The following is a 17,025-nucleotide window of genomic DNA, read 5'->3' on the forward strand; positions in this document are numbered from 1 at the left end:
GGGTGGGGGGGACCTGCCAAGGTCTCATGGTTGAACCCTCAGCTCCAAGTAGGGCCAATTTTGAAGTTATGCCAGATTTCCCAGGATCATATTCAGCTGAGCTCTTACTATCTCCAAGGATGGAGATTCCACAGCCTCTCTAGGCAACCCGTTCCAGTGTTTGACTGCATTTGTGATTTCCCTCCCAAGTATCTAATAGGTCTCTTCCAGTTTGTGCCTGTTGCCTCTCGCAGTGAAAAGGCCACTGTGGACTTCCAAGAGGGATCCATCTTCTCTATACCCGCCCATCAGGTAGCTGAAGAGAACAGTAACATTCCCATCAGCCTTCTCTTTTTAAGACTGAATAGCCTGACCTTCTCGGACTCTTTTTGTACATCATGTAGTCCAGCACCCTCCATCATGGCAGCCCTCCTCTGGGTTTGCTTTTCTATGTCCATGTTTTTCACGTACTGGGTAACTCAAAACTGCACACAGTAGCCCAGATAAGATCTCACAAGTACACAACCACTTTTCTCAACCTGCTGGCCCTTCCCTTGCCATTATGGCCCAGGGTGCCCTTGGCACACTGCTTATTCCTTGTTGCTCCCCAGGACCCCCAAATACTATTTTGCAAAACTGTTTTCTATACGCTTGACCCCCAGCTCACAAAGTGGGTGACTATTCTGTCCCAGATGCGGGGTGCTGCACCGGCATTTGTTGAACTTTTATGAGATTCCTGCCAGTCCATTTCTCTAGCCTTCGGTGTACTGACCGCTCCTTCCCAATTTGCTGTCATCTGCACTTCGTCTCATCACTGAGGCCTCTGACAAAGATGTTACACAGTATCAGCCTCAGCATCCACTCATGAAGCACACTGGCCACCAGCTGGACCTGCTACTGCTGATCACAGCCCTTGAGCCCAATGGCCAAGACAATTTTCCACCCAATTGATCTTACACTTATCTATTTCATACCTCCCTGATACCTCCCTGATGTGGCTAAAGGAGGTCTTTGGTTGATTCTGTCAAAAGCTTTGCTAAAGTCAAGGTACATGACAACCACTACTCTCACCTTCTCCATGGACTCCGTTATCTCATTATAAAAAGCAGTCAGGTTTGTCAGGCAGAATTTGCCCTTTGTAAACCCTTACAGCCTGTTCCCAGTCACCTTCTTGTCTTTCAAACACCTGGTCATGGTGTCCAGGAGGATTTACCACTTAATCCTCCCACAGACTGTGGTCAGGCTGGCTGGCCTGTAGTTCCCCGCTTCTACCTCCTTGAAGACAGATGTGATATTTGTCTTTTTTCAGCCACCAAGCACTTCCCCCAGTCACCACCACCTTTACCCAGTACACACACAGACCTGTCGTGACACACACAGCCTATCGTTATGACAGTTATTGTGCCCCTCTGACCTCACATCGCATCTCCAAGTTATCGCTGATTCCTCCTTGCGTTAGCCCTTTACCACATTCTGCCCTCTCAAAATAACACATTGACTTACATGACGCTATGTTCTTTTAAAGCATCTAGGATCTGGCTCAGATCCTTCAATGGCACTTTGGCTTTATTGCCATTTGATACAGTGACACACCGGACTCTTGCAGTGAAGCGCATATCCTAGGCGTATAGTGCTAATGTGCTAAAGCTAAAAATAAGATTATTTTTTTTTCCCCAGAAAAACTTCAGACATAAAAAAAATAATAATTTTTTTGCACCTCAAATAACAAGCTTGTAAATTATAAAGTAGCTAATCAGACATCTTATTTTCTGTTGAGGTCTTATTAATTCAATAATTTGCTTCACATTAATTTTTTTTTAAAATCCGATAACCTTGAAAAGCTCCATACTTTTTCAACACAAGAAATCGATCTAGATCAATTTCACCTCATAAAACGTTTTTAAGAAAGTTATACATGTATAGGGTGAGAATTAGATTTTTAATGAATATTTGTGCAGATATTTTTTTACTAGAATAAAAGGCTCGTTTTACTCATGCTACTTTGGTAGCAGTTCATGCTAAGACAAAATAATGATCGACTGAGGGAAATACACCCCTAAAGCTAAATCACAACTGCTACACTAGTGCCAGAAGTGTATATATTTTTCATGTATTGTAATATCATACCAAAACCCTTGCATTTTTACCTTGCTGGACCTCCATTTACCCAGCCCACTTGCTTCTGCCATTTTCCTTCAGCTACGTATAGCAGTTGTGACCGCATGAAATGCTGGATCAGACAAAGAAAATCTGCCCCTAAAGTCCTCCCACACTGCGATGGGATTGCTGAGCAGGTGGCACCAAGTTCCAACCACGAGCAAAGGGGCAGTGCCTGCTGCGCGCTCCTGGGCAGCCTGCTGGAGATGACCTGCTGATGAGCAGAGGGGTGGGACAAGATGACTTCCAGAGGTCACTTCCAGCCTCTTGTGGCTCTTTGTGGAACACAAAATTCTTTCTGCTGCTCTGCTTTATTTCACACTGCTGTCCCAACTTCTCCAATAATTCTTCTCTTTAACCATTTTTTTCCCCTGCCCTTTTTTCCCCTTTTATCTTTATTTTTCCTAGTCTTTTACTCTCTGTCTCTCCCATATTCTCATCCTGCAGCACGCACTCAACGACAGTTGTGCTGTGACATACTCTGTATATTCACGCTGTCTATTCAAAAAGACATTGCCATTCCTCCTACTGAGGATGGAAAAACCCCAGCTCACCCCTATACCCCAACTTTAACCAAAAACATAATCAGCCCTCAAGCATACACATTAAGGAGTATAACTGAGCTATGTATAAGAAATAGAGGTAGAAGTGTTTTATTATGGTTTTGCTGTTTAAAGAGCGATGTTCTCTTCCCCTTGTAATTACACGGCTGAATATGTTAACTTACCTTTTGTTTAGAATTGTGTAACACTGTCTTCTTCCCTTGATTTCCTGCACGCTTGAATACATACATTTTTGTACCTTCACAAGAATTTGATAATAAAAAGCAGTGCTGAGGAAGGGCAGAATTAAAAGCCATCCCACCATTAGCAAGTGGAGATGTGCACCTTAACAAGCCCCCCAGACGTACCATTTGTGCTGCTCTCTTTGGCACATCCTCTAAAAAATTATTCTAAGGCAGTTTTATTAATTCATATTTATGAATGAATATTTCATAGTCATTTACTTCTCATCACTGACCACATACATTAGAATGTTTTCCTCCTAAATCATAATGATTGTGCAACCCTCAGCCTAAGTGGCCCTACATCTTTGATGTTGAACGTACTTTCTAAATTCACTATTAAGCTGATTACACCTTGAGGATGATCCATCTATGTTCTCCATCGGCCTCTTACTACATAAATCTAGAGTTATGTACACATGTAAATTTACTATTTCATGTAATTAGAGCACAGAACATATTAAAAAAAAATCAGAGTGGTGGTGAAGCATGTTTTCAACTAGCAAAAACTCAGCGTGTCTGTACAAGTAGCACATTTTGTGCAGCAGACTTAAGATCTGCCTCTCCGTGTTGCAGTTCTTAATGCCATTATGAAAGAGATGAAATCAAGATGGAAGGATGACAGTGATTTAGTCACAGAACCAGTTAAATGGCTTTCCAAACTTGAGGCCACAGATAGCATTTAGATTTACAGATAGCACAGAAGCTTGATCTTACAAACCTTTAACTGAAGTAAATAAAGTCCAGAAAATATAAAGAAGGAAATATAAGGAGCTTGGCTTCACTTCAGTGTTGAATTAAGAGTTTTATGTTCATGTTCTGTAAATTCAGACATTTAGCTGCTTGCTGGCTTTTTCTTTTTTTTTTTTTTAATTTATTTTTATTATTACAATTGCATTTTCATTAAAGCTTCTTAAGCTCATGTTTTTAGTTCTACTTCCACCCCTAAACTCCAGAATAGCCAAATTTTTGTATGTATTTTTGTATTTAATCTAACAAACATTAGAAAAATTTATTGCCCCTGAGCTTTTTGGACTACATAGTAGGACAGAGGTTGTCCACCCCTCAGACTGCTTCCACTTCACCCTAATGGCATGCCCTCTAAAGCACCTTAGCATCAGCTTCGTCTGACTCACCAGAAGAAAGCATCAGGGATGGGGAACAGTCATTCTTAAAGACTGTGCTGGAGAGCGCAGAGCAACTGGAAGAGTTGCAGATTTCCCTGATTGCCTTTGAACATCTATCCTTCCCTTCCCCAAGCAGCTCCTTGGATTTGCAGACTCTGGTGGTCTCCTTGAACTGGCTTCACCCACTTTTGGACTTTAGGAGCAGATGCTATTACCATATGTATTTTCCATATGTAGGATCAAGATGACACATCGATCACAATACACCAAGCAATTCTATGGTTTTATTTCTCCTTTCTTGTATCAGGAAGGAAAAGTAACAGTGTCGAGTTTTAAATAATTACTGGGCATCGAATTAGCACCTCACCCAAATGAGTTTCTGCTCCAGCCTCCTTGCACGCTCAAGTAGACTGCCCTGTATCAGAAAAAGGAAGTTCACATTCCTAAAGTTGTGATCCCACCATAGTACATTCTCACATCTCTGGGTTTTGTAGACAGATATATGGCTTTTGGGTTTACTACGTGTGCCTGTTATATATCCATTAAATATGGCTCATTGGGAAACAGAAAGGTTGGCAAAGCCAAGGCTCCTCCAGGGAGGAAGAGGCTGCCAGTGTATTACATTCTGAAATTTTTTCTTATGCCATCCCACTCCAGCCATTGCCCTTCGGTTCTCAAATATGATTGTAATAATCATGAGTGCAAAAGCAAATATTAAACAGTAAAGTTGTTTCATATAAAAAAAAAAAAAGAGAGAGAACAGGAACTAAGAGAGAAATGGATAAAATAACGCAGGGCTTGTATTTGCAGTAAGGTAATACATGCTTCAATAGGTGCTTGGAAGATGATGCAAATGCACTGAATGGTTTGGAAAAGCACAATTTGTAACGTGTGTGTACTTAAACAGAACTTAACCAACTCAACCTTACCATTGTCTGCTGACTCCAACCTGCCAGCTAAGGTAATGGGCTCTGTCAATAGTTCTGCTTGCACTGTTTAAATCAACAAGTGTTTTGCAAGAGCCACTGTAGCCCTAACTTTTGGAAGACAAGTGGTATAAAGCTATTCCTCCACCCCTACCTTTGCAGTCCTTTCTATGCTGTCCCTCTCAGAAGACAAGTTGCAACCTAAGCTTTCCCTTCCCCATTTTGACTCTAATAATTAAGAAACATCCTGCGTTAGACAATTCAAGGATATTTGATGAGATGGTTGCAGACACTGGGCTCGCTGGGATGCAGGCTTCCAAAACCAATTGTCCTTTGTATATTCCTCTATTCAATCTCAGCCTTATGCTTACCAAAGGGGAAAAATCCTGTGAAGGACAGACTGAGCTGAGACAAAGTTGTCCATTTTTTACATCAGAGAGCGCCAAAGTATGAGGAGGAATTTAATTTCTAAGTAGAAAACTATCACATTCCCTCTTAGTTTAAATACAGCTGGGTTGGTTAAATATATACCCTGTATCCAGAAAAAAAAAGAAACAAGATCATGAGGCTGAAAGAGGTCAAGAGGCCATCTGTGTCCACCCCCTTCCTTTAAGGCAGGATGGTCAACACCTATCTCACTCCTAATGCATTGGTCTAACCTGTTATTAATGACCTGTGATGAAGACATCTCAGCCTCCCAGGCTACTGCATTGCTCTACTCCTCTCACCATTAGTTTTTCTAATGCTTAAAGATGGTTTCTTTTGCTGCATTTTAGGCCTTTATCTTCTCTTCAAATCTACCTCAGATACGGAGATTTTTTTTCCCTCTCTTTTTGCCAGTTCTCACCCTTATGCAAAGCTGCTGCAGTGTTTCTCCTTAGTCTTTTTCTAGTCTGAGCAATCCCAGTTCCTTCCAGCTCTCCTTTTAGGGCATGTTACGCTGGTCCCTGCTCATTCAAGCTGCTATGGATGTTCTCCAGTCCGTGCAAAGAAAAGGATGCATTCTGGATAAGGAGCATACTGCTTAGTTTGAGGCCTTACCGATGCTGGAAGTGTTACTTCATTTACCACGCAGGATGTTATATGTCCCTTTCCACACCCCAATAGGCATTTCTTTCCTCCTCTACCCCTCCAACAACATGGCATCACTCATTTTTGTTCAGAGACCAGATCTACCATCCTAACTTTAGGACCCCCGGGTTTAAAAATACAATTTAATACATGATTACAGACATTATATCGTTGTAAAGACATACACCATTTCAACTGAAGACCTCACCCAGTCAGTATTTTAAAAAAAATAGTAAAGAAAGAAATCTAACAAACAGAGGTGTTCAGAGCACTAATGTGTGTACATTTTGGCAAGATCAAAACTCTAAATCAAAGCATAATAAACAAAGAATATGGCTACTACTTGTATGTAGATCTGCTTGAATTTTTCAAACACAATGGCACATATATTATTTTCTGTACTGGTCATATTTCTACAAATCAGGATCAGGAATATCAGAGAACCGCTCTTTTAACTACACAAAAGATTTAATAACATCTCATTATAGTCTTAAGCCAAACAGTCTGATGTGTAGAAAAAAAAAACCTCCAAGGGCGGAGAAAGATACTATTTATGTCGACAAAAGTGAGACGGTCACATTTGCTCAGGGATTCTGTTCATACCCATATATTTTTTGAAACAGGTCACATAACTATAGGTTCAAACAGGGAGCTACACTTCGGCCGTTGCAGTGATTAGTTGTTGAACGGGAACCCATTTTGCTAAGGACTGTACAAGTTTATTGCAAAATGAATTTTCCCCGGCCAAACATTACAAGCCAAATACCAGATAAGGAATGGGTGGGTTGAAAAATAAAAAAAAAATCAATAAAACCCCAACCTACAATCCCCCATCCCCACCCCGCACCTAGAGAATGGAGGTAAAGGGAACAATGAAAAATTGGCCAAGTACAGGGCTTGGTATGATAGAGAGGTGTCCTGCTCCAGCAGCTGCTGAACTGTCGTTGAGTCACTCTGGGTAGAAACTAGAGCAGGGTAAACAATGCAACAATTCAAAAAATTCAGGAGACACCCTTAGGTAAGTGCTTTGGCAAATATATTTAGCTTTGCCGGGGATACTCGCTGAGACTACTTACATGCCTAAGTACCTTGCTAATCAGGAGGCTATTTAAGCTATTTGGAGGCAGAAATTGAAATGGGTTTGTTTGCGTGAAGCTGGTGGGCCTGGTTTTAGCTAGCTCTTGCGAGACAGAATTGTGCATAATACAATATGCCTTCCAAACATGCCGCCGGTGGAACTTATTTGCTACCTATATAGTTTTAAAGATAATTTTTAATACTCATTATTGTACATCCATGTACTCTTTTTTTTTCCCCTGTTAAAAATGAAAACTATCAATGAAAGAAATTAATTAGTCCAACACTTCACTATTCATAAAATTCTTACATTTTTGAGGCAAAGGGTGTTTTCAAACAGAAAAAAGCTTTTTTAGAAATTACTTAAATCTTATCCCCTACTGTTTTGATAAAATCTTTCATTTTCTTTTAATAACAATGATAAAGAAGGAACCCTGGATTGTGACATGCAGAACGAGTACTATTCAGGGAAAGTAATATATAATTGAGTATAACTTGTGTATAATTTTGAATGTATCCATAAATATAATACATTGTGTTTTGTTGTATACTTATTGGCAAATAGAGAGCGCAGGGTTTGGTTTTCCATATCAAGCCTCTTACATGCAATTTTATGGCAAAATGCATTTTACTTTGTAATCTACCCATAAGAACAGGGTAAAATATTACATACCCCTATTAAATGGATTATACCCCTTTTCTCTGGAGGAGCCGCTCATGATATTATTCAAGAACTCTATTTGATACGTTACTTTAAAGTGTGTTAAATTCCTCAGCACCTGTTTCTTAGCATCCTCTTCACTGACACATCGTGAATACTTGCACATTTTGGTGGAGTGAAAAACCACGTCGGTTAGAGAAATCACGTATTGTATTTCTATTTAACCGTCAGATGGCCTACACAACCACGTAGTGCTACGTTGCAATTTGATTTTTATACGAGGACAGACAAAAATAAGCAGTCTTTGGTACAGCCCATGATTGTTCTTGCTATATTCCACTCTCGAGCTGATTTCCCAAGAACTTTCTCACTAGTCTGTCAAAAACTAGAAAAAGTAAATGATAACAACGGGTACCGAGGAGAGCACGAGTAAGGAGTAGTAGGCTCACCTGCATTGAGTGAGCCTTCCCGATTCACATGACTCAAACAAGAAAATCAAGTAAGCTGGCAAACCCCAAACAATGGAATGAAGAAGTAATGCAAGAGTAATACCTCATTAATGCTGTTTATTTTGTAGAAGCAGAGTATTTAAACATTTGGAATTTCATCTGAACACCACCATTCACAATATGTTGCTTTTAAAACCTTTATTTATCATTTGCAATATGACGTATTATATCTCGAAATGTGCCTATACACATTATAGGCATAAAACACCATCTATAAAATCACCAGCTGTAATTATTCATACTCATTGTAATTAAACATGCTGAAGTCAAAGCAGAGACAATGTAAGAGAAGCTAAAAGAGGAAAAGATAAAACTATGCATATTTCTGGGCAGATAAAATTCTAATAAACAGGAACACTTTCAAGAGATAATTTCTCTTCTTTGCATGCAAAATGCCAGTTTGGTGACTAGAGTAAGAAACTCTGGAAATGAAATGCAAATGAAGGTGAAACTGAAAACCAAGTTGTTTCTTACACAAGGAAATGTACATATATATTAGATATCCCATAATCCATAACCAAATCATGATTGAATTGCTACTTCAGAGCAACTGAAAAGGTTTGTTGGGAAAAAAAAAAAAAAAAAGAAAAGGTTCCTGAATAGTCAAGGTATGGAAATATCTCTTTATTTATACCTGTAGCAACAGGATCTCAAACTTCTCATGTTCTTCTGAGACCTACCTACCTATAATCCGTATAGGAAAAACATGAGAAAACACTGTACACATTGCAAGAAGGAGAGAATCTACATTGAAATATAGCTTTACTGAAAAAAGCTGCCAAGAGAGACAATGTGAAGATTCAACCCTATACTGTGTTTTGTAAATGCCAGTATTATTCTAAATACAAGCAGAAAGGAACCTCGCCCTGCCTCAAATCATAGTGTCTGCAACTACCACTTACTAGGAAAAAAAAAAAAAAGGGCAGAGCGCTTTGTAGTTCTTGTGTAACTGGTTCACACACAGGTAGGTAGAAATCTGCATCAAAACCCTGCGTCAGCTCTTTTCTGTATGAACGCCTTGTCTTACCCTTACCTTGCCCCATGCACTGGGATGGAACTGCAGCACTGACACCACTTCCATAAAGCAAAATAAGTTGTACAGCATTAAAACGAGACAACAGATGACCTTTATCTGCCATTATTCTGTACTTTTTCTATTCTATACTGCCAGTAGCAGTCCTCTGTCTGCATTGCAAGCTCTTCCTATTGATACTGCTACATATTGCCTGGTTTTAAGTATAAATAATACTCTGCGGAAAATGTCCCTACGAGCAGGGCAATGGAAGCCAAACAGCTTGCCGTGTATCAGCTCCAAACCAAAGGCTTAAAATTCCCTCGACATACTATGTTTTTAGCTCTGTTAAAAAGCACGTTACATCTGTACTGTTTCACAGTCGATTGCATTGTGTGTTTTGTACACCAGAAAGGAAGCCCTGCCCTCACATCCAAACCTCGGTGCTTTTGGGGTTCCAGAGGCAGGGTGGGCTCAGGCATTGCAAGTCAGGCGAATCTTTAGGCACGGAAGAATATAATCGTAAAACTTCTGAAGAAAATCACTGTGTAAGCCAAACTTTCACCGGTGACATAAACTAGCAATCCCAGCATGGTTTTAATGGGGAAAAAAAGCACTGCAAGCATTTGACTTTTAGAAAACAAAGGAACTACTTTGGACTTCTCGCCAGAATAATGATACTGTTTACCACTGGGTGAAAGGACCCATTTTGGTACAAGCCAGGACCGAGGCACAATTTTACAGCTTTTGGATTTGCACCTGTACAGTTTCTAGCACTGTGCTCCTTTTGCCCCAGCCACACTCCTTTAAAACAACCCTTGCCTCCACCATATCTTCTCTTGGTCTTCACTTCCTCTTTCACCGAGAGCTTTAAAAAATCCCCAGGCTCCCCTTTCCACAGAGAAGTTGCTTTATCTCCCATCTTGAGCAAGCGGCCAGAAGGGAGATGTTGCGGGGGGAGGACGTGCTGCCAGAGGTGGCTGGGGCCAGGGGCTCCTGCCCTGCTGAGTGTTGGCAAGTGCAACGTGGTCCCACACAGCCCTCCAAAGCCAGCGCTCAACCTCAATGGTCCCTCACAGGCACCGGAGGAAAATAATAATAAATCATTGTACTACTGGCAATTCAAAGAAATAGCTGGGTGAAGAAACAATACAAAAATAATAAAAGTTCTGAGTTTTGTTTTTCTTGCTTAAAAAAAAAAACAAAAAAAACAAAAAAGGGAGGGGAGGGGAGGGGAGGGGAGGGAGGGGAAGGGAAGGGAAGGGAAGGGAAGGGAAGGGAAGGGAAGGGAAGGGAAGGGAAGGGAAGGGAAGGGAAGGGAAGGGAAGGGAAGGGAAGGGAAGGGAAGGGAAGGGAAGGGAAGGGAAGGGAAGGGAAGGGAAGGGAAGGGAAGGGAAGGGAAGGGAAGGGAAGGGAAGGGAAATCTTGACACGATGGTAATAAAAGGACAACATCCCCTGGCTTCGCACAGGCAGTGCATCTCATCAGAAGCTGCATGGCTTCGGGTACCAGGCAGCACGCCTGGGAAGAGCAGCCTCAGGAGTCAGTGCCAACCGCTTTGACGTCTCATAAAGCAAGAGAACAGGCCCAACACGAGCATAAGGAAAATGGGTTTGCTGTTGACGGGCCTGAGGCACAGGGATGGGGCTCGCAGCAGCAAAGCCCATTTTGTAATTTCCTTGTATCTCCACAGAATAGCTTCCGTAAGCAATTAATTCACTCACAAACTAATTAGGAGAGGTTCAGCACCTTTAAAAATTAGGCCCTCGTTGTTCTAAAAAATTAGCAAAATACTAATTCTGTTTGTAGAAGCGAATTTTCCACAAAGTAATAACTGCTTTCTCTGGACTTCAATTCCTTAGTTAATTTGATTGCATGAATTAAGGCATAGAAGCTTCACCAAGATTATAGTTAGTTGAAGTCTCCATTTTTTTTAAGGGATACAAAAATTTGTGTTTATGTAGCTTTGCTCAGGAACCTAACATTTACTAAGATAAATGGTAAGGTAATTATATTCAATGTTACTGAAGGAAAATGACAGAGAACCTTATGTAATCATTCTATTTCTGCAAATCCACGTTTTTTAGCTGCTAGTCTGCAATCTGTATTTTACCCAGTCATATCCCAATTTCCTCCCTAAGACAAGCTGCAAATTGAGTTTATAGTTTATTTTAATATTTCCTGCCATCAAATTATATGGATAAGAAATCCTGTATACTCGTGCCATAATCCCATTTCTGATGAAGAAAAGAATATACAGGCCTGTAGTATAATATTGTCATGCAAACGGATTTGTGTCTCCCTATCTTAGCTTGCCCAGACTTCGAAATCTTTTAAAGTAAACAATGTATTTTTCTTAGGTTAGCTGGAGAAGGAACATAGAAACTTCACATGGAAAACTGAGATATCATCTTTCAAAATGAACAAAATATTGGACAGTAAAAAAACCTCATGGAACACGGGTTTGCTTACTGTTCCATTAAGAAACGAAGAACAGTTCTCCAAGCCCTTCACTGGAATACTACAATATAACTTGAGACACAAACCAGACCTTTGTTTTTTACTGAGCGCAAGTTTTTGTGACACGCATGTTTAATTTCATTAGAAATTAAACAAGAAGCCACATCTCTGAGGATGAAAGTCAAAGAAAGAATTATACCTTCATTAAATAAATTGCAAAAGGAAAAAAACCCAACCAACCAAACAAAACCCCCAAACAAATAGTCACTGTGCAGAAAGCAGAGTATATAGGAGAGCGAGGTATCTTTAGGAGATCAGTGAAAGTACTTTGATTTCCTGAGGAAAAAAAAGTTTATATAAACACATGAATGGAAGGGGAAACATCCAGGGACCATCACAACTCTCGTTTCTCCACGGGAATACCAACAAAATTATGAAAACAAAGTGAAAAACACTTGATTAAATGATAAATAGGCAAGAAAAAATATTTGAGGGAGGGATTTAAAATTGGCATTTACATCTTTTTAACAGAGTTGAACTTGTTATTATACATCCAGTAAAGCACAGGAATTATACATCAATTGAAAATTAAATTAGATGCTTTCTACAGCAAATATACAGCGAGACAAAATGCTCGTTATTTTTATGCTAGATGATATGCAAAGTACAGAGTACAATGTGGGGAAGTGAGTGCAGTAATGGCCAAGATTTAACAGTTGGTAATTTCAGGGTACTTGAAACTTAAATGCGGTCTGTTCTCCTGTCCTCAATGCTTTCTGAAAATCAGGTCCCCTCTGATGTTTCCACAAAAACTGGGGCACACAGAATAACTAGCAATTTCTTAAAACTGTGGCCTGAAAGTACCTTCAGGAAATAGATAACCTCACAAAATTTGATGAATATTCTGACTGACTCCAGAGAAAATTTTGGGCAAACAGAATACAGCGGAATGTCCAAAAATAAGTATTAACACATAAGTCACGCCTTCTTAAAAGAAAACCTCAGATGCAGCATCCTATCTGATGAAGTTAGGGAGAAAAAAATAATCCGACTTATTTACGAGAAGGACAAACAACCTCCCCAGCACATCAGCTGGCAGAATAATCACTAACATGCAAACCAGTATCAGATGCATTAAATGTTTTGGGAAAGTCCCAAAGTGAAAGCCAGGAATGGCCAGTACCTCTCAGTCTGGCAACGTAACCGCACCGCTGGGTGATGCTCAGGAAGTTCTCTCTTACCACATGGCCATGATAAGGTGGTGCAATTAATACTAATAGCACAGGATGCAGCGGTGCTTTAATTTCTGTAGCATGCTAGAAAACTATAAAGTGCTACATGCTATATTTTTATTATTACTGTTAGAACGCTCTCTATTTTTCAGCCAGAAAATTGTAGGTAAGTCTTTGAGAAGGTTTTAACGTACCTGAATGTACAGAATATCCACGATAAGAAAATAGGTCAAGCATGATGATACGACAAAAAACACTAATGCATTTCAAGCCTGTTGTCCAGGAAAAGTAAGATACAATTGTTCAAAGATATTTGAATATGTACTGGAGAAAGTTAAGATCAGACAAAAAAAATACATAAGGCCATATTTTTGAGTCTACTTAAAATCTTCCTTTTCCCTCATCCTTGCATCATGTGGATTTTACAGCCCACAGTCTGGACCTGTAGTCACATGGGTGCCTATTTTCTAAATTAAAAGTCAGGAATTGCTGAAAAGTGTTCTGGAGAACATTTACCCCTCCGCGTACCTTTTCGATACTCGTCACAAATAACCTCACAAAGAAAATGCTCGAGTGCTTTGATTTCAGAAGAGAAAATGCTTGCTCCAAACAAAATGCGGCGAGGAGTACCCCTGAAAGAAATATCTACTGCTTAAACAAAATTGATGATACAGCCTTATTTAAAATGCTTTAAAAATGGAATAGCACCTGTAGTCTCCCCAACCAGGTTGTCCTCATGAAATAGCAGGGCCTGTTTCCCAGGTTTGCGTGAGGGTCAGTGATGCGTCTTCTTAATCTTCCATAAAGAGTGAGTTCAAGCTGGTTTATATGGCTTGAAAGCCATTTAAAGCCATCTTAAAAAAAAAAAAAACAAACCCCAGAAAGGTAAGCAGTGACTATCTGAGTTTATTTAGCACTCTATGAGCTTAAGGAGTTTTATAAATTGGTTTCATCTCATTTAGCATCTTCATTAATAAAATGGCAGAGCGTGCTGTAAACAACATGCTAATCCCATCACGTAATGCTAAAATAAGAGGGTCTGACGGCATTCAGTGAGAACGGAGATAATACAAAGGCCAGAGAGGATGAAACACACTGCAAGAAAATACAGTAACAAGCTTTGAAGATTGTTACAAGGAGAGCACAGGCAAAGTCCGTGGAGGGAAGGCTGAGAGCTGGTGAGTGCAGGCATGCCAGAGCAGCCCTGCAGGTGACACTAGACAGCAATTTGGAGGAGGTTTGACAACCTGAAGTAGTAGCACAAAAAGTATGTAAAATTCAGGCTGCTACTGCGGGGCCTCTCTTCTAATAGAGCAGAGAAAGGCGCTTTCACCAGCTAAATCTGGTTCAGCTTTCATTCCCAGAAGGCAGCAGCACGCTGGCATAGATTGGGATGAACTGAAACGCAGGGTAGAAAGAGAGAAAAGGTCTTACAGGTTACAAGGAAAACATTAAACTGTTAAGAGGTTTTGAATTTTCCCTTTCACAAACCTTACGAGAGCGAAAGTTTGGAAACATTAATCAAAATATGATGGCGAAAAATGAAGGAGGGGCTGGCAAGGGGTACATTTTTTGATCGAGTCAATTCATTCCGGCCAGAAACCATTCAAAGGCTCCTGCCAGAGAATGGTGGCAAATTAGAAATGGGTTGTGGTTCTCTCCGCTAGTCCCAAGGAGAAGGGCTTCCTTCTGCAAAGGCCTCCTGCCAAATGGTGTCTCCATCAGTCACAACAAAAGAGCCAAGGTCTGAAAGAAGAAGACAGGCAGCTTCCTTTCAGAAGTACGTGCTCTCCATAATTCTCTAAATTATTTCATGAACGGTATTTATCACGTGGACCGAGGGCTCATTATCTGCATTTGTCACAAGAATTCTGACCAACCTTTTAAAAATGTGTCACTCTGAAAGCCGACGCTCAAATCATGTTAAATCCTCTGAAGTGGAAAGCCACAAACATCACTGTTTAGCAGAGAGCACCACTACCATTAGACTTTGGTACTTCCTCATCCCACCAAAAGCTTCCTTTAAATCGCATTGTCCCTGACTCTGTTTCAAGGCTTTTCAGCTCTTCTCTCTCAACCAGAGCTTAAGGTAATGGCTTCTACTGACAATTCCCTTGATCACAGACAATTTCTAGTCTGGTTTCTGATAAATACAACAACTACTGCTATAGCCCCAGTAGGGTCTGTGCGCACTTTTTCCTCACTGCTGCTGTTATTGTCTGAAACTTTGGAGTAGTCATGTTGTAATATGAACTGATCTGTTTTATGCAGAGGGAGAAATATAAAACTTCATCAGTAACTGGTTTTGGGTTTGTTTTTTTTTTCCTCCTTTCTGAAGTGCTACAACCAAAACAACATGCTTCTCATCCTTAATTTTATGCACTCAGATTTGAAAAGGTGAATCACAAGAATTAAGAGGCAATGCAACTCTGTCTTTTGAGCCAAGGCAGAAAGCCTTGTATGCTCCATAAATCTTGGGATCCAACTAAAAAACAAAGTAAAAGTGGAGCCGGGCGTGCTCAACCCAGCCAGCACACAAAAACTGTATCAGAGAAGGTTCACCATCACACATCCAGGATCCTTGAAGCCTCTTCCTCTAGCAGTGAGACACAATATTTGAAATAAGCCCATGTACTTGGCTCATCCCTGCATTGCAACCAGGCCACCTCCTGCGTGGCACCTCCAGCTTCTGCTCAGCTCTGAGCAGCACCTCCCGGACTGCACCCTGCCAGGTTGTAGCCATCAGGATTTCTTCTGTGCTCTGGTTTTGGACGGTCTGTAATGGGTACAGCCCAAATACAGCGGTAGGATAACCACAGCTCCGGCCCCGTGGGCAACAGTGTGGTCCTCTGAGTCCAAAAGAGTGAGAAGGCGGTGAGCCATCCCACCTTCGGTTGACTTTCTGATGTCTGAGCACAGCCCCATGCGTTCACATACCCACATGCACGCAGGGTACAAGAGCCATTCAAAGCCACCAAAAAAGGTGACGGGTAGGTTCTGTTGGTTCTATCGCTTTCCCCTCAAAAAAAGGACCATTTGTACACTATGTACTACATCGATAGACTCAATGGTAAGCTTCATCCTGTTTATAAATCAAAACAAGATTGTTTTCCTAATTACATTTACATCACTTTGCTTTTTAAATTTGCCATCACAAACAGGGCACATTTTCTGGAGTGACACCAAGAACTCTCTGATGACATAGAAAATAGGCAGATATCTTTGCAGCAATATTGACTCTTGTTGCTGGTGTGCAATAAAAAAAAAAAGAAAAAAAAAGCTTTTTTCATCAGGACTCTGAACATAGAAGATTCCAAAACAACACAGGGAGCAACAAGAAATTGTTTATGAACTAGAGTTGTATATTCATAATCAGGAAAAAAAAAGCAGAAAAGTAAATAAAATCCATTTTTAATTAATGATTATTTTTACTTTTCTTCTAAGCTTTTCTGCCACTGGCTCAGCCTCCCCCACTCTGCCTCTCCTCGCGCTGAATGCTGCCTGATCACATGGCCACAAGTCAAAATGAGACCAAATGACGCAGAAAACTAAAATTGAACTTTAACCCCACCTCCTCCCCCCAGTTATCCCCCCCCTGCACTGGCAGGAGGAAAAAAAAAAAAAAAAAAAAGAAAAAATCCAAATACGAAGCAGAAGTCATTCCTCCACAAATGCTGAAGTCAAACAAAAAATGAAAAAGAAAAAAAAAAAAAAAGAAGTACGTTTAATTTGACACAAAGACTTTTCTTTTTGCAGAGTTCTGCCAGGCAGATTATCTGCAACTAGAAGTAGAGCATTTAGAATGAAGAGCAGAAATAGAAATGTAGGGGTGGGGACTGCTAGCTCAGAAGAGCCTTTTGTCTGGCGATACTGTGACTAAAGATAATCTTTGTTTATCTTGTATGTTTAACTTGCGTCTTGTATATCCAAAGTGTTGGAAAAAAATGTGGAATTACAAGTGAGTAACCGAACAAACCCATAACACAGGGTATAATTTCTAGGCATGGCGAAGGCAGGAAAAACAAACTCA

Source organism: Larus michahellis, chromosome 2, assembly GCF_964199755.1.
Source record: "Larus michahellis chromosome 2, bLarMic1.1, whole genome shotgun sequence".
Classification (NCBI taxonomy): Eukaryota; Metazoa; Chordata; class Aves; order Charadriiformes; family Laridae; genus Larus; species Larus michahellis.